This window comes from Sitodiplosis mosellana, unplaced genomic scaffold (genome assembly GCF_009176505.1).
Source record: "Sitodiplosis mosellana isolate CC-2019 unplaced genomic scaffold, AAFC_SMos_1.0 Smas_scaffold_6181, whole genome shotgun sequence".
NCBI lineage: Eukaryota > Metazoa > Arthropoda > Insecta > Diptera > Cecidomyiidae > Sitodiplosis > Sitodiplosis mosellana.
The window spans coordinates 4,051,954-4,068,421 of NW_022601422.1; the positions used below are offsets into that span (position 1 = coordinate 4,051,954).

The 16,468-nt window shown below is 35.1% G+C and overlaps 1 protein-coding gene across 2 annotated transcripts in view; it reads right to left on the bottom strand.

Annotated features, from left to right (window-relative positions):
- LOC129576177 (uncharacterized) overlaps window positions 1-16,468 on the bottom strand; it is a 125,322-nt gene that overhangs the window by 31,169 nt on the left and 77,685 nt on the right. The window lies entirely within an intron of this gene.

Sequence of the window (16,468 nt, forward strand, 5' to 3'; positions counted from 1 at the left end):
ATATGACGTATGAATTCAAGATTTTTTCTCCCGATTTTCAGCTGAATTTGATTGTCCACATGGAAATCATCATCCTCCTAAAGGATGAAAAGAAATTGGTTGCTCTCTCTCATTCCGATTTATTTTTTTATAGAACTATAAGTGCACACAAGTTGCAAGCATACCTATTGACTTAGTAATAGAAGTAACGAAGCTGAAAGTTGCTCGACGAGCGCTGCTCATTAGAGGTAATTATTGTCTTTTAATGAACAACCAATTTGCTCATTCATCGTTGGAAGAATGTTAATCGATGTCCTAATTTTTAAGTAAACTTGACAAAATTCTTACGAAAAGGAACATACACACTTCGTCATAACTTCTAAGTCTGAAGTTTCACTTCAATAATAGGAACTGTCCACTGTAAATTTCTTAATGTGGATCGATTACGATGCGAATTTTTGTACGATTTTTCGTTACGCATATTTTGAGTGAGCCACACCAAAAGTTAGCATGTTAAATAGTGTCAGTCTCGAAATAAAATGGGACAAATTTAATATCATTTTTCATTAGATAATACCGCACATTAAACCGTCGTCCGAAATACGTCCATTGATGATATATAATAAAGAGCGGAAAACTTTGTTCGCGCTAACTTATATCTTCAGTGGACGATATCAATGCTATGCATGCTTATACGGTTTTTGTGTGCTACATTTTGAAATTTTCCAACGTAACGAATCGAGAGCCAACGAATTGGCGAGTTCAAGAAACTCTGTTGCAAAAGCATGGAGCACAATTTTCACGTTTTCGATAATGATAGGGGCGAAAAAAAGGACAAAGAAAATTTTTGCTACTATTCAATTGCGAGCGATAAACGAAAATGAGAAACGTGAGAAAGAGTATAAAAAAAAAGAAGAGACGTATAAAAAACGAGAAGACTGTTTTACATTGGACTTAATTTCCGTTCCGTTTTCCTGGTTGAAAATTTATATTATTGAATAATAATAATAATAAAAAGCGTGTCTTTATATTTTCCTCTTTAACTGGTTTGTGGTTATCGTTTCACTATTTCTTGTTCAAACGTTAAATAGAACAATGCTTCTCTTCCTCTATTTTCTCTTGAATACATTTTTTACACAAAATGTTATGTAGATTTCCAATTGGTATTGGTTACCCAGCATCGAAGTTCATGTTTTTTCTTCGAATTTTCTGAAAAAAAATTGTTTTCGGCCACCATTTCATTCAGCACAACCAACACCATTTTCAATTGAATATTTTGCAGCTCACACTTTTTTTCTGGGTCTTTTTCTCATTCTGTAAATGAAAGGAAAATACCAAACAAAATACACGACAAAGAACTCAAATGATTGAAAAGGAAGAGCAGTGAACAGCGAAACGGAAATAGAAAATTGTGTGAACGGAAATCGGATGATAACAATGAAATGGCAAAATTCAATAATTGAATGTATTTGGAACCATTGAACGAATGAAACGAACCAACACCACATAGTTGCTCATTGATAGAGTGCTGTACACGTTCTTGGTAATATTTGTGAAAATACGGAACACTTTTTTCTACGTATTATGTAATTTATTTTTCTATCAAAAACTAAAGAGCCGAGTGAGAGAGAAATGGCGGAAATTGAAAAGGACTAAGGGATAAATCGCGGAAGTATTGACGCTGTGTACAGATTAATTCGGGTCTTCTCTTCTCTAAATATTCGTTTGTTTTATCCTATTTGTCTTTTGAAAAAACGTCGGAATTGGTCTTTGTCAAATTCACACCATACTCATTTGAAATGTTTTGTATATCCTCTATTTGAATGTGCAGGCTTGCCACTCAATTTTGAAAAAAATATAGCTGAAAAAGCTGAAATTTTGACTCCAATAGCTACAAAAATAGCTTACCAATAAAACGCCAAAATATCAATGCAAACTAGTTTGTTGACCTTTTGTTTGCTGTTTTTTTGTGTGTTATTTAACAAATTTACGCAATGATGAATCATGTCTACAGTTTTGTTTTGTTTTTTGATGAATGATAAGAAACAATCTCACTTTAATGATTTCATCGTTAATAATCCTTTATGTCTTTTAACATAAGCAATTCATGCATCAGTTTCCATATGCTGCGTTAGTGCACTATACCCTTTATTTTTAACATTAACTGTGGCTGATTACACAGAAATACTTCGAATTTGCTGTTGTGGATAAAAAAAAAATTTAAGCTGAACATTTTTGTCATCAAACCACCCGTTGGATAGGCTAAAAGTGTTCGAATGTTTTCGGAGATCTTTGAATCTGTCAAAATAATAGATTAGAAATTTTGCACGATCTTTACCAACCTTTCTAAAATCTCTATAGTTCTTCGCACTAATTTTATAGGCGTGGATAACGTCTGGTATCAAACTGAACTGATCGAGCCGGTCTGGACAGAATTTTCTTATCTTTGAACTCATTCCGGATAGACAACTAAACTCAATCATATGAAATTTCGCTTAGAATACTGATTTTTATTCGAATCGTTATATGCATTGATTTTTGACAGTTTCAAAGAAATTCAGAAATCTTTGCTATGCTAGTGAACAATTCATTCTATAGCGGGCTATTATTATCTGTTTGCAAGATGAGTCAAACGCATTCATCGGTATAGTCAAAAACTGTTTTTCTTTCATTTCCAACTTATTTTGATTATTCATGTTGGTTACTTTGCGTTCTAGCATCCCTATTTCTTTCAATTTCCATCAAAAAATTGAATAGCTGATTTTTGACGAAAAAGCCGACTCTAGCTACGATTTTTAAAATAGCCGAAATAGCCTACTAGTGGCAAGCCTGTATGTGGTGTAGATATAGAAAAATATAAATCGAATTCATGTCGTAAAATATTTCAACGGATTTGAAGTCGAAACGCATGCGAATTGTACGCAGCCTCTCTGATTGTCTGTACAAACAGATAGGAAACGTCAAACAAAAACAATAAAGCGGCACCTGGCGACTGGTTGGGGAAATAGAGAATCATGCACATAGTATGCTGTAACAAGTCTGCGTCTGTGTAAGTGCGTCTGTGGAATTCAAACGTTGAAAGTATGACACGTTGCACTTAGTCCCCAGGTGCCGCTGCATTGTTCACTATTTTCATGATCAGAAAGGCTGATTGTACGAATTCCAGTCAATTTGCAAATAGATAAATTCTTCTAGCTTTTTTAAAATTTAAATTAACACTTCCGTGTGAATTTCTTCCAAGAGTTATCTCCTTCGTGATATACCACCGGATAATAATGTGTTTATTTTAAGAATTCTATTTAAATGCACATTTATGTGTAGAGTGTGCTCTTTGGTGAAACAAAAACGAATTGTATGGTTTGCACCATGTACGGCGTCCTTTCATCAGCAATACAGTTCTTCATTGATACAATTACAAATTGTAAATAGCATTGCTTGAGCTGATATTCGCCATCATTTGGTTGCACCTGTTTTAAAGAAGTTTAAAACATTTTGTATCACATTGTATGAACTAAAAGTTTCAAAACTAAACACACGAATAGATTGATCCCGTGCGGTAGCGAATACATGCAATATGTATACCACTGCATATACACGATCAGTACATGTGCATAATGTATGATGGACCACAGCTATAGTGCAACAATTCTATTTTTTACTGACAATGAGTTCTAAATGGCCAAAACTAGCAGCGCCGTCGGCCATCACGTGTACCGCTTGACAATATATCCGAATTGAAGTTTACATTCGCGTCAATTCACTTGATTTTTCGTTCAAAAGTGCGTTCAAGCTCGTATCTGAAGCTGAATGGAATTGAACGAGTATGTTATCGTTCGTGTAGCGTCTATGGTGTTATGATGGTATGATTAAAATTATTGCGTGAGATTTGAATTGTGATTCCGTACGTTTTTATTTACATGTAAATGGTAATTTACACACAACGCAACTGCAACGCGCATGTAATGCGAATTTCCTCAAAACACAAAAGTCTAACTCCAATCGGCCCGACCAAATGAAAGTGGGTCAGTTCCATTCCGATTACCGAATGCAGTTTTGTGTTAACCGGGATGGAAATTAACGCAACCACGTCGACAATTCACCAGTTACAACCAGACTCGTAAAATGGGAATCCGATTAAAATTAATTTACCAACTCGAGTTTTGCAATTATAAAACTCATTTGACTACAAATCATAAATACTTTGCCCATACTAATTTATGCCATGCCGTTGTAGCTGAAACGTAGCAATTTGTTGTTTTGGTTTACAATGCGCTCGCATTGGTGGACCATGTTCAACTGTATATCTTCGGTGGTGGTTCAAACGTACCGAATTGCTGTGATAATGCTCAGTGTTCATATAATTTACGCTAATTCAAAGACGAAAACATTCGATTAATGCTGTGCAATCGTTTATTCGAACCGATTTATTCGAATCCAGTTGTTTTTCTTTCCCTTCCCTTCCCTTCCCTTCATGTCGTGCGTAATGGTAAAACCACCTCATAATTATGAACAGTCAAAAAATGGCCACAAAACTGATTTTCCTATCAATTTGATCTTGAATCGCTTTGTTTTTGTGAATTCGCATTTTTGTATGAAAAATACGTGGAGATGTTCACAAGAAGAACCCTCACTATTCTGGTTTTTTTTCCCCAGAAAAGTTCGTCATCTTTAACATCCTTTATTATGAAATTATTCTTACTACACGTTTGCTGTATATTCTGTAAATAAATACAGTATTGTCTCGTCATCCTATCTTTTTAATCGTATACTTTGCATGCTGCGTTGATTATTTATCAACAGCTGAGACGTGAAAATCATTTGCATCAACCGTCAAAATCTGTTGAAAAAAAAAATTGTCGAACATTTTTTTTCTGCTTTGCATTCGGTACATAGCATCCACCGACAGCAATAACAACTTCACCGAATTGTGCCATAAATAAACAACTGGCAGCATATTCTAGCACTTGCACCATTCCTTCCTCTCATCGCGATTTCTTGTAACATAGCCACGATTTTTTGCCATCTTCGCTTATCTTGAATCCACAATTTTCTTTCGTTTTTCATTTTCTGTGTATTTTCATTTTATCGAGAATATTTCGTTGTCGTCGTTATTCCACCAAGAAGCTATGTTTTAATCGACACATACAATTCGTGTATTGTGTGCACACACAAGTAAGCGACATCAGTATTCTTTCTTTATTCAGTTTATGCAAATTGTTCCGTCTATGCATAAATAAATGGATTTTTACTTTTCTGATCGCTATTCCATGGCTTAATTTTCAAGTGACACATTTGAAATTTTCATGGAAATCACAGATGGCAGCAATTCGTTGGAATGAAAAGAGAGATTTTTGAACTTCATAACGCGAACGGTGTATATACGGTCGATATTTGTACTAGAGTACGATGCTAGCTATCATCCAATATCGAACAATACTCCAGTGAACACATCGATCAAATAAATGTTCGCATTAAAAAGTTCAAAAATCTGTCTTTTATCTCAATCAATAACTGGCTACCACGTGCTAATCCAATTTTTTTTTTGCCTCCAAAAACAATTCCGAATCAAATTGTCGAGGTAAATTCTCTGTGAGAGTCGACTATGCAATAATAAAATTCCAATCAAATGTTGATTTGATGCATATCTAGCAAGAATCATTATTTATTTTGTTCAACGGTACAAATTGAAAGGTAAGGTGGAGCTAACACAACATTGGATGATTTGTCACATACTTTTATTCACATTCAAATGCTAAAATACACGGTCCTTTTATTCAGATCACGTGACATGGTCAATTTTATTTCATAAAATCAAAGCGATGCCATGCAAAATTCAGCATAAATTTTGCGTATCGCACACCCAACCAAAACGTGTCTGCTGTGTGTGTGTGTGTGTGTGTGTGTGTATATGATTTTGTATGAATGTCGGAGAATATTCAATTAGGCAAACGTTGGGTATGTTGATAACTAGGGTTTTGGGCAGACGTTTTTCCATTCACACAATTATTTTATTTGCGCCTATCTGTTAAATTGGTTTGACCTCGGTAACAAAACCGAAATTCACTGGCAGTCGACCTCAATGAACCGACATTTCAACCAACAGGATAAATGGCATAGCCGCACCAGTAGAAAGAAAAACATGGTAAGCAATAATCAGAGAGCGAAGCAATCGACCACCGTATCCAACTAATTGGTACGCATTTTCGACGAGAAAATTTATTTTCACATTTAAAAATAACGACGGCAGGAGTAATTACATCATTGCAAAATGTTCAATGCTGCTTAGATATTTCTCTGATTTTCAATTTTGTCAGACATTCAAATCGCAATAATGTATACTGGTTAAATATTCATTTCACTTTTTCCAACTTTTTTAGCTTTATGGAATTATTTAAAAGCATTTGCGAACATTTGAACGAATGAAGTGTGACCAATGATGTGCTCTTTGTCGTTCGAAATGATTTCAAATCCGCTCAATTTCTGACTCGTACTGAGCTTACTGTCATTTTTATTATCCGCTTTGCACAACCAATTTGGAAACATTCTTCTAATTTATATAGAAAGATGTGAAAGAAACAATTAATCGATTTTTACTGCTTCTTTTTTTTATTTGCTTCGAATTTTGTCCTGGGTTCATTGTCATTGGCAAAGTTCCGTACGAAATGAGTTCGCATTAAGCTCAACACGAGAATGCGGTCGGAGTGAAAATGGATGTGTATGGCAGCGACAAAAACACATTTGCCATCATCAGCATAATCAATTTGCTAGAATAATTCGTTAACACAAGACAATTTTGTAATGAAAATTTTCCATAAATCATATAGCATGTCATACTCCACGTACATAATTAATTATGAGAATATTTTGCAGTGGACCCCGACCGAGCATTTAAGCTAAATCATTGCTAAAAACCATTCATATCCCGCTTTTGCACACACACACACACACCCATTTTCTAAACACCGCACGTTTGTTTCACTTGATAAATTTCTTTTGAACTTCGTCACGTTGATACCAACGAAAGAGACATCATGATTTAATTTGCCATGAATAATGAATTTTAGACCCGGATAGACTGCTGATCAGAAGAAATGACAAAATTGGCTCTAGTTTATCTGAACTCTAAAAATCGCAGCCAACACTTTTCGTTCATCGTGTCAGGACGACAAGATTTGTCTTGTCACAAGAACTCAGACGGCAAAAATACGTTGTTTTTATACAGGTTTATTGGTATCAAGTACCATTTAATATCCAATTGCGATTTTTTTTTTCTTATTTTCTTACAATTCAAAGCAGATATTAAATCGTGAACTAATTTCACACGCAGAATTATCCATAAAAAAAATCGTACGAAGGGTGTGAGTGGAAGTCATTATTTCTCGAAACTTATCTTCTCTCCCATAATAATCCGACATATATGTCGAATAACTTTCAAAAGTAGTAGTAGTAAGTGTACGAGTGACACAAAACGCAAGTCATTGGCTGCTAGGACTGTCACTTATGACAAAATCCTTATTAACAAATCATTTATTTATTACTGTGTGTTTACTAATGCCTTGGCAAACTGGGCAAATATGATCGGATTTAGTTCGCATTCACAAAACGGAACAATACACTGTATTTGTTTACGTGCTTTGCTTTTGTTTGTTTTCTGCACACAAATGATTCCATTGGGGGGGGGGGGGGAAAGCTGTCACAACAATCGTGTTCCGGACAAATGAATGGAAGCTAAATAAAGACCAAATCCCAACAAAACATCTCCATTACATAATCTATAATCTATCAATTTAAAATATGTCATGTTTTTTTCTTGGTTTCTCGAGTATTTCGTTATTCCCTCAAATAACGTTCAATCATAATTGGTTGATGAGCTGTGGGACGGGAAGTGCGTAAATGTGGAATTGCATCAAATTATATTTTGAAAAAGAAAAAACTTCATCAGTGAGAGGAACAGAAAAACTTAGAACAGATAAACTCTCCAACGGACGCCGGTCGTTGCTCTTCATGTCAAAACTTGCTCGTGGTAAAAATAGAATGAAACAAAAACCTCCCCATTAAAAATATCCTAAAGGAATAGAAAAAGCTGAAGTAGACATATAGCGATTACAATTGACTTTCATTTTCGCGAGGAATTTTTCTGGAATGGATTTCAATTCTTCTATTTTTTTTTTTATTGAATTCTTCTTGCACGAAGTAAAAATGTACGCACAAATAAGTGAAATGTTAAATTCAAGTTCACAAACATTTGATGGTATAATATTATCGTGGCTATTTCGAATGTCACCGAATTTCCACCACAGCTCATAAAACTCATCGCCGTCAAGAAATCGCTTATTACAAGATATTCGCTGGATGTTAATGGTGGACGGAAAAGAGCAACATTCTTAGGTTTTGATTTTTTTTTCTTGTTCTTTTTCCGTCCATTTCTCTTTCTTTGCTATTATGTGCTAGGACCATGGCGTATCGTGTTTCGTTATTTTCTAAATGGTAAATGAGAGCACGTATATAGATGCTGCGATAAAGTGGAACATATTTGTTGGTTTAGAATCGTTAAATAAATGGATCTTGTCATTTAGCAGCGATGTTTGCTTTAATATTTATTCATAATGTATTGTGTATCATTCGTAGAAATGATTTATTCTCCGCCGATTTTTGGTAGTTTCACTGTAAGAGTGTCAAGTGTTGAGGGAAGTTCATATTCTTAAATAATGGAATCATTACATGGCAACAAGCTTAAATTTTCATTAAACGGTTCTTTTTCTCAAATATATTCTATGCAATATCTCTGCCAGCGTGTAAAGGAATGGAACGAATTCCAATTCGTATGAAGCAAAACAACCAAAACTCAATTTCGGCCAATGATTGTAACTGCTTTGGTAGAAAGAAGGTACGAGATATTTTAATTTTTTGACTAATGGTCTCCCCACGACGAAGCGAAACAATACAAAAATGCTTTCCGAAACGTTCGGTTGGGGAAGAACAGAGAGATTTGGTTAAGTCCTCAGTAATATGGCTTGTGTTGTGTTTCGTCAAATGCTTTATTTACTTTTATATTCAGCGGAAACAGCAAAACACCAAACATGAAAAGTGTGCGAACACATAGGATGAGTTGCTGGGTGAGTCAAGTGCACACTTGAATATATACATGTGAAGCGATGATTTGAAGAGAGGGCCAAGTCGAAAAATACATTAACAATTCAATTTTGCTGGTATAACTTGCAGAAGATACTCGATGGGAAACTAATTGGGTTCTAAAAATGAATAAGTCATTTTTTTGAAAAAAAAAAAAAAAAGATTATTTCGGTAGGGTCCTTTGAGAACTTTAGTATTCTTTCATATCGATTTCCATTGATTTTTCGAAGTCCCCACACATTTTGTTTGCCATGTGAACGCCAAACTATTGGAAATCATGGCGTTTTGTTCAATCCATCATTTTCCGGCATCAGACGATGCCATTGGATTTTTAAGCCTCAAATGGTTTAAACCACTCATTCACAGCACTCAAAATGTGCGTTTTTACCAATGATAAAGCCGATATCACTATGAATAATGAGTGTCAAGTTAGTGCTAGTAAAAATTGTATGAAAACACAGTTGAAGAACAAGATGCTGATTTGACTCAATAACTATACATCAATTTGACTTGATAATTTGGAAGAAGTGAAGATTTTTGCACGAATCAAACGATTTTTTTTCTCAGTTCAAAAATGGTCGCTGATTCGACAAATTATAGATAAATGAAAAATAGTAAGCTTCAACAAAATTTAATAAAAACGATTCAAAATATTTCATTTTTTCTATTAAATTTCAAATAGGATTTTCTCAAATATCACCAAATTTCGTGGTTAGCCCCTTCTTTCAATCACAGCTACACAACTGACTGAGAGTGCAAACAGTGAAATGTGGCAATTCTTGTGAAAAAAAAAGAGCATGACAATTGCCAAGGGCTTCAAAAGCATCGCGCTATTCATAATGAAGGAATGAGCAGCGAACGAATACGAACAGCCACAATGTGTAATGGATTATTGGGCATAATAACAATAATAATAATAAAAATCATAATAATAAAATATATTTAATGAGGAAATTTGTTTGGTGACATTTTGACACTTTCAAAGCTGAAATGCTATACAAACAGAAATGCTATCACAAAACAAAGCATCAAAAATACTCTGCGATTCGGCTACAGATTCATTCATTTGTTCATTCAATTTGGAACAAAAGATAGCAGCGATGCGATGGCTTCTGTTGCCATTAGTCAAATTGCTCATGTTTCTTGGTTCTGCCGTTGTCATCGTACGCATTGAACTGAACCGGAAACGGTGTTCCTTAAGCGTGGAGTTTTACATTTTTGGTGATTGTTGACGATTTTTTTTCTGTTTCTCTCTCCCTATCTCTTCTATATTCAGCTGTTGAATGCGACTCATTTACAAAATAGTTAATGGAGCGCATCACATTATTGTATAGTACAGCATTATGCATTTTTGTTTAAATTCAACATTTCAATAAATTATCAATTTGCTTTGTTTGAAACTGTTCGTATCGATTACGTTTGAGTTCGTTCACACCCGCAGATTTCAGGTAACACGACTGGAAATTCTTAATTAAACCGTTGAGAATGGGAGAGTGGGAGAGTTGGAGAGAACGAGTGGACATTTTAAAACCGTTTTGTAAAAGTTTTCCAACATGATTTCTGCAGCCTTTATTTGCTGCGCACACGGTAACAGACCAAATTCTACATGACTGAAGCAAAGTTGGGGAAAACTTTTCGTCGAATAAACTGAAGGAGTCGACTGGAAACGCGCATTTTTTTTTCCATAAATTTTTTTCTCTTTTTGCTGCTGCTTTCACTCGTCGCAAATTATTACAGACATTTTTAACGGGGAGCTGTTTTTGCTATTTACGTGTTTTGATATTCCACCAATCCGTAAGACGGTGCCGTCTGAACGAGAACGCAAACGAGAATCATTAATTGCAAAAAGCCCGCAGTTTCTGTTGCGCGCTTGAACAAAGAATTTTTCAATGAAATTCATTTAATGAAAAGTAAGTCAAAATTTTTTTTATCGCGTGTGTATTTGATGGGGCAAGGCTAGGCAAGGCAAGGCAAGACAAGGCAAGCCAAGCAAACGCTTGGATTTTCTGTTAGTTCAACTTTTCTTCTACTGGTGCTATTCCGAAAAAACTGCGTAACTACACTGAATGAATGTTAATACATTTGTTGTCCTTTGTGTCATTTATCTCGATTAATTTAATGTGCGTGCGCTGTGTGTAGTGTTTGCTCAACGGCGTCAGATTGCGGTCGGCGTGCCAAGTGCAAATGTAATCATGTATATGTGTATACAGCAAAAGAACGTCTGAAGAGGATTGTGTAATTTTATTTACATTAACAATTTTTCCTAACTGAGCACAACAAACCGTAGAGTTTTTTTTTTTTTTGCTTCTTCTTTGATACGGATCTGGTTGCCACTCCCGCGTAATGTGCTCAGTGTGTGTGTTTGTGTGGTGACGGTGATAAATTAGATTCTCCTAGCTTGGTTTTCGTCATATTTTTATTGCTCAAAACACAAATCTATTTTGTTTGTACGATACAAACGGATGATAGTGATTTCGAATCTTGCACTACACATTCCGATAACACTGGAACGTCGTTGGCGTACCAACGGCGTAAATAATATTTTCCGAAAATTGTTCAAAACTTTTGCAACTTGGTTTACACTTGTTGCATCACATTGACACTCATTCTTATTCAAACACATAAAAATTGAACGCAATTTTGATTTCACTAGCAATGAAGAAAAAAACGAAATGCGTGCGATACAGTGTAGCATTTTCTTGTGATTTGTTGGCAGCCTTTTTCACATTGTCAAGGGAATATTAATGAATGTAAGGTCGACGTTTTGCTTCGGTCGAATGGTGTGTGCGTCGCCGAAGCAAAACCGGAAATAATTGTTCCATAATATTTTACACATAATATCCATTCGTTTTCCTACTTTTCAACTTGAGCACCATTACAACAATGAAAATTTACTGGTTTTGGGGACCTTTTACACACATGAAAAACGAAAGAAAACGAAAAGGCATTCAGAAAAAAATGGTATCCGATCTATTACAAAGTCAAAGCACAACGAAAATTAAAAAAGGGTGAATGTAATGCGAAAATCCGGCCCAATATTCAGTTTACGCATTCTTAAGACCTTTGTCGTAGCAGAAACATGACTAAATTGGAAGAAAATCCATTGAATTAGGACTGTGATTAAATAACACACATACTAAGCCAATGGGATTCCCGAAATATTCCATTTGTCCCGTGCCGCCGTCGCTTTCTTCATTCTGTCGTTTATATCTGTGACAGCGTTCAAGATAAGCGCAACAATGCCACAATTTCATTTGTCAAAAGTGTTTTCTTCTGCAAAGTCCTTAATTTCATTTGGCTTTCGATCCGCTCACATTTTTGTGATTGCTATCACGAATTTAACGACTTAACACTTTAATAGACCAAAGCCACTAATTGGAAAATTATCCGGACATATCCATTAAATTCGTAATCAAACTAATGTTTTTCTTTTCGATTCTTTCTTACTCTGCGTGCATGACAAAATATCAGCCGCCCGAATATGAGAATCGGTTGTTCCAATATAAAAAAAAGGTTCAACATATTTTGGATGTTTACCCCATCAATTGTTGATCCCAAAAATTTGGCCTAACAATTTTTCAATTTCAGATTCATAGTCGGCGAAATTTCAGTAGCTTCTCTTTCTTTTTTTGCGTCAAAGCTCCGATTGTCGTTCATTGAATCGGTTCAAACCACAAACTGATTCAATTTAATAATCAAAACCATGAGTTCATTATGCAGTCACGGCACTGAAATTCGTTTTATTGTTCTTTTCCTTTTCGGTATTTCTCTCACTCTCTCTCTCTCTCTAGCTCGCTCCCACTCGCTCGTCCCGATGTGATACTTATGTTCATTGGTTTGCGTACTTTGCCCAAGTTTGTCGACGGAATTGCGGTCGCGGGACTCGTTTGAATTTGAAAAACGAATTAGATTAAACTGAACTTGTTAACTATGAGTTCAGAATAACAAAGAACGATAAAAGACTACCAGCAGCACAAAATTTTTTTTTTCTCGAAAAGCGTGGAACATTTTTTGTTATGATGAAATGAACCAAAGGAGAGAACGAAAAAAAAAATGTCAATTCACAAACTGAAGCGTTAAGAAAAATTGTGCCATGTCGCATTTGCAAAATATCAAATCGTAGTTTTTGCATATATAAACTTTGCTGCACAAGTAAAAAATAATTCTGCACTTCTTTTATTCGCGATTAAATTATCCAACGAACGATAGTTGTTGAGTTTTCTATTTACGATCTGGTTAAATGTTATGCTCTTATTTATTCTTGGCGTGTCATATTCTGTGTCGACGGTTTTTTCGCTTCTCATTCTGATTTGCGTTTTATTATTGTTTTAATATGAAAAATTCTGCACACGGACACAATTGCGTTTGGAGAAATGTAGAAAAGTTGCGAAGCATTTCATGCGCTCTCAACGAACATTTTCCCATCCCCTACTCATTTCCACTCGCTGCTCTCTTTTTTATTACATAAATGTGAATATGTAACTACTCCTTGCAGAGATTTTCCTCCTATCTATCTTTGACAAGCTGATTATAATAGAAATTCCTCCACTCGTTCATGACACAATATAAATTGATGCTCTTTTTTCGGATTTCGTTTTGGACTTTTTTATTCGTTTTACGAAGTTTTTTTTTTCTTACAACATACTTGAGCGAATGCTGCATATTGCGGTTCTCAAAGCACTAGAAAATAATTTCCCTTTGTTTATTTGGCAACTTTATTTATATTCATACACAACTCATTCAGCTCTGATTCATTTCGATAATGCAATTATCAAACTAATGACAACTGTCAGCTGTTGGAAAACAATAATCGCTTTCACAATCTTGGTCATTGATGGGATTGGTTGAATTAATTATTACAGATGAAGATCTGCTTCTGAAATGCTAGGAAAAGCATCATTATCAAGTATGAAGGCGCCTTGAGTATCTGCTTCATATTGTTTGCATTTTGGCAGATTGAATTCGGCATTTTATTATTACTTTACATCTTAATGTTCTTCATTTCAATAGTGAAAATGAACCACGGTTACAGATACTTTTAACCATGGTGTAAAGTTTGATGCACCAAATCAAACTGATCCGTTCACGGTATGCATTGATTCATAAACGGAAAATAAGTCAAGTCAATAAATAATTAATTGAAATATTTGTTTTAAAACCCACTTTTCTGCCTTGGTTTTTCGTAATCGAGCATATAAATCATATCCGAGCGCAATTCAATCGACAGGAGATTTATCAAGTTTTGTTATGTTATGCATTTTGAAATTGATCTGGTCATGAACGAAGCGAGCGGAAAAAAATATACACTCGCGTCTTATTATATATTATTCGTTTCATCTCTCGAATTGCGTAGCTCGGAATTGCATGCAAAGATGCCCATTTTCTGAATAGCAATGAGCGCGCATTCGGTTTTGGAATAATATCAATTTCAACGATATGATTTCCAGCTATATTCGAGATCATGTTAGTAAATTTACGATATCACAAAGTTTCCAGCAATTTCCGAATTTCATTTTTCTGTTTTCATTCTGTGTTATTGTTATGAAACGACATTTGAACGAAATTCATCGCATGAAACAAATGGAGTGGTAATAGAAACAGCCACCGCAATTCATATACAACTACTCTGTTCGGTGACTCGGTCTAGATGATTCTGTGTTTGCGATTATTGAACGTTCTACTTTGGTGATTCTTCACACATGCGATGACTGTTGAGTTCATTTTGGAAAAGGGATCGAAATATAACGATCAATAAAAACGACAAGCTCGACAAAAAAAAGGGGACCAAACCAATTGTCGTTGTTTGATTCACGAATTTTCGTCGGTTTGGAGGATGAAACGCTTTGTAAATTGTCATTGCCGACGTCACATCTCTATTGATTAGCTAAACGAAAATGTGTACATTTCAAATAAATACCGAGGGGGTTGTTTGTCGTCGCGAATCAGAAAAGACTCACATAATTCCAATGTAGACTCGCACTCACTCACTTGATAAACTCATCGAAACTTGCACACAGGAGTCACTGAAAATCGTATCACTAAAATTGCTTGGTAAATCCACGAGTCAGCTTTTTTCTTCCTTTTCAGTCGATCTCTGTTCAAGGCTGTTAGCAACTGACATGCCATAATTGTGAAAAAGTCTTCATACAGATTCGGAAGACTCATGTGACTGTCCATGTCTTTTCTTCTGATTTGTGAGATTTGCACTGACTCGCGTGACACATAAGCCCCTAGTAAATTCATATGGTGAAACCCACCAAATTTATTTCTATTGTTTTTACAAGCGCAAATTCTTTTCGCATAGTCGCGCTTCCATAAAGGAGATATTTCATATATAAAACTATGATGTTGACAATAACAAGGATCATGAAGCAAGTCCAGGGGATTGTTTCGTCTCCAAATGGGACAGTGTCGTTTTCAATATTGTATTGAAATAATATGAATTTTGCAAAAGTAACAACCAATTACATTTTTTTTTTTTTCAAAAACGAGAATCATTTGTGAGTTTTCGTTGGAAGATAAGAGAAAACTCTGTTCAGCAAAGTTAAAACATGCTCTAAAACTTTGCTGAAGAAACCTGTCATCTAAATAATTTTGTTATCTATCTCTCTATCAAAAACACACAAATGCTTTACTTTCACACTTTTATCCTCAGCCACAGATAATTGGCCATGTTCCCGTGGAATAAAAACCTTATCGAGTGAATTGCGTGGATATCTTTCGCAATTCGAACATATTTTTCTGCAAAGTTACAATTAAGTTCGAACAAGTTGATCATTTTTGTCGTTTGTTTGTTTGATTTGTTTGCATGCTATAGACTGTGTCCAATAGTACGTATTATGGCGTTCAATACCAAAAGCATTCACTTGAAATGCTGTAACATACAGAGTTCGATATGATTGTTTCGAGTGAAATTGTTTCCATGTTAAAGAAACGAATGAATGCTATGTGTCTCTTGCATTAATGTTAGTGGATTTTCGGTCATATCACAAATCTGATAGCAAAATATTACAAACACAGCGAAACACATATGCTCACTGCATATAAGTTTCACATAGATGAAAAAAAAAGTATAAATTTTTCGCGTAAGTTCCACTGCGAAACAAGCGAGCACGAAAAAACGAAAACAGAGACAATAACGAAACCTCCACCTTATCCAAACATAATATGATTGCTAGAAATGGTAAATATTTCCTCAGCAATACAATAGAGCCAGCGTCTCAAATCGCATATATAGCTTCAGCGATATTTCATGATATATCCGTATATTGTTCACCCAGCAAATTGAAGTTGAACAAGGAAAAAAAAACACGCAACGACGAAAAAAACAAATACATATATATTCCATCGTATTGTG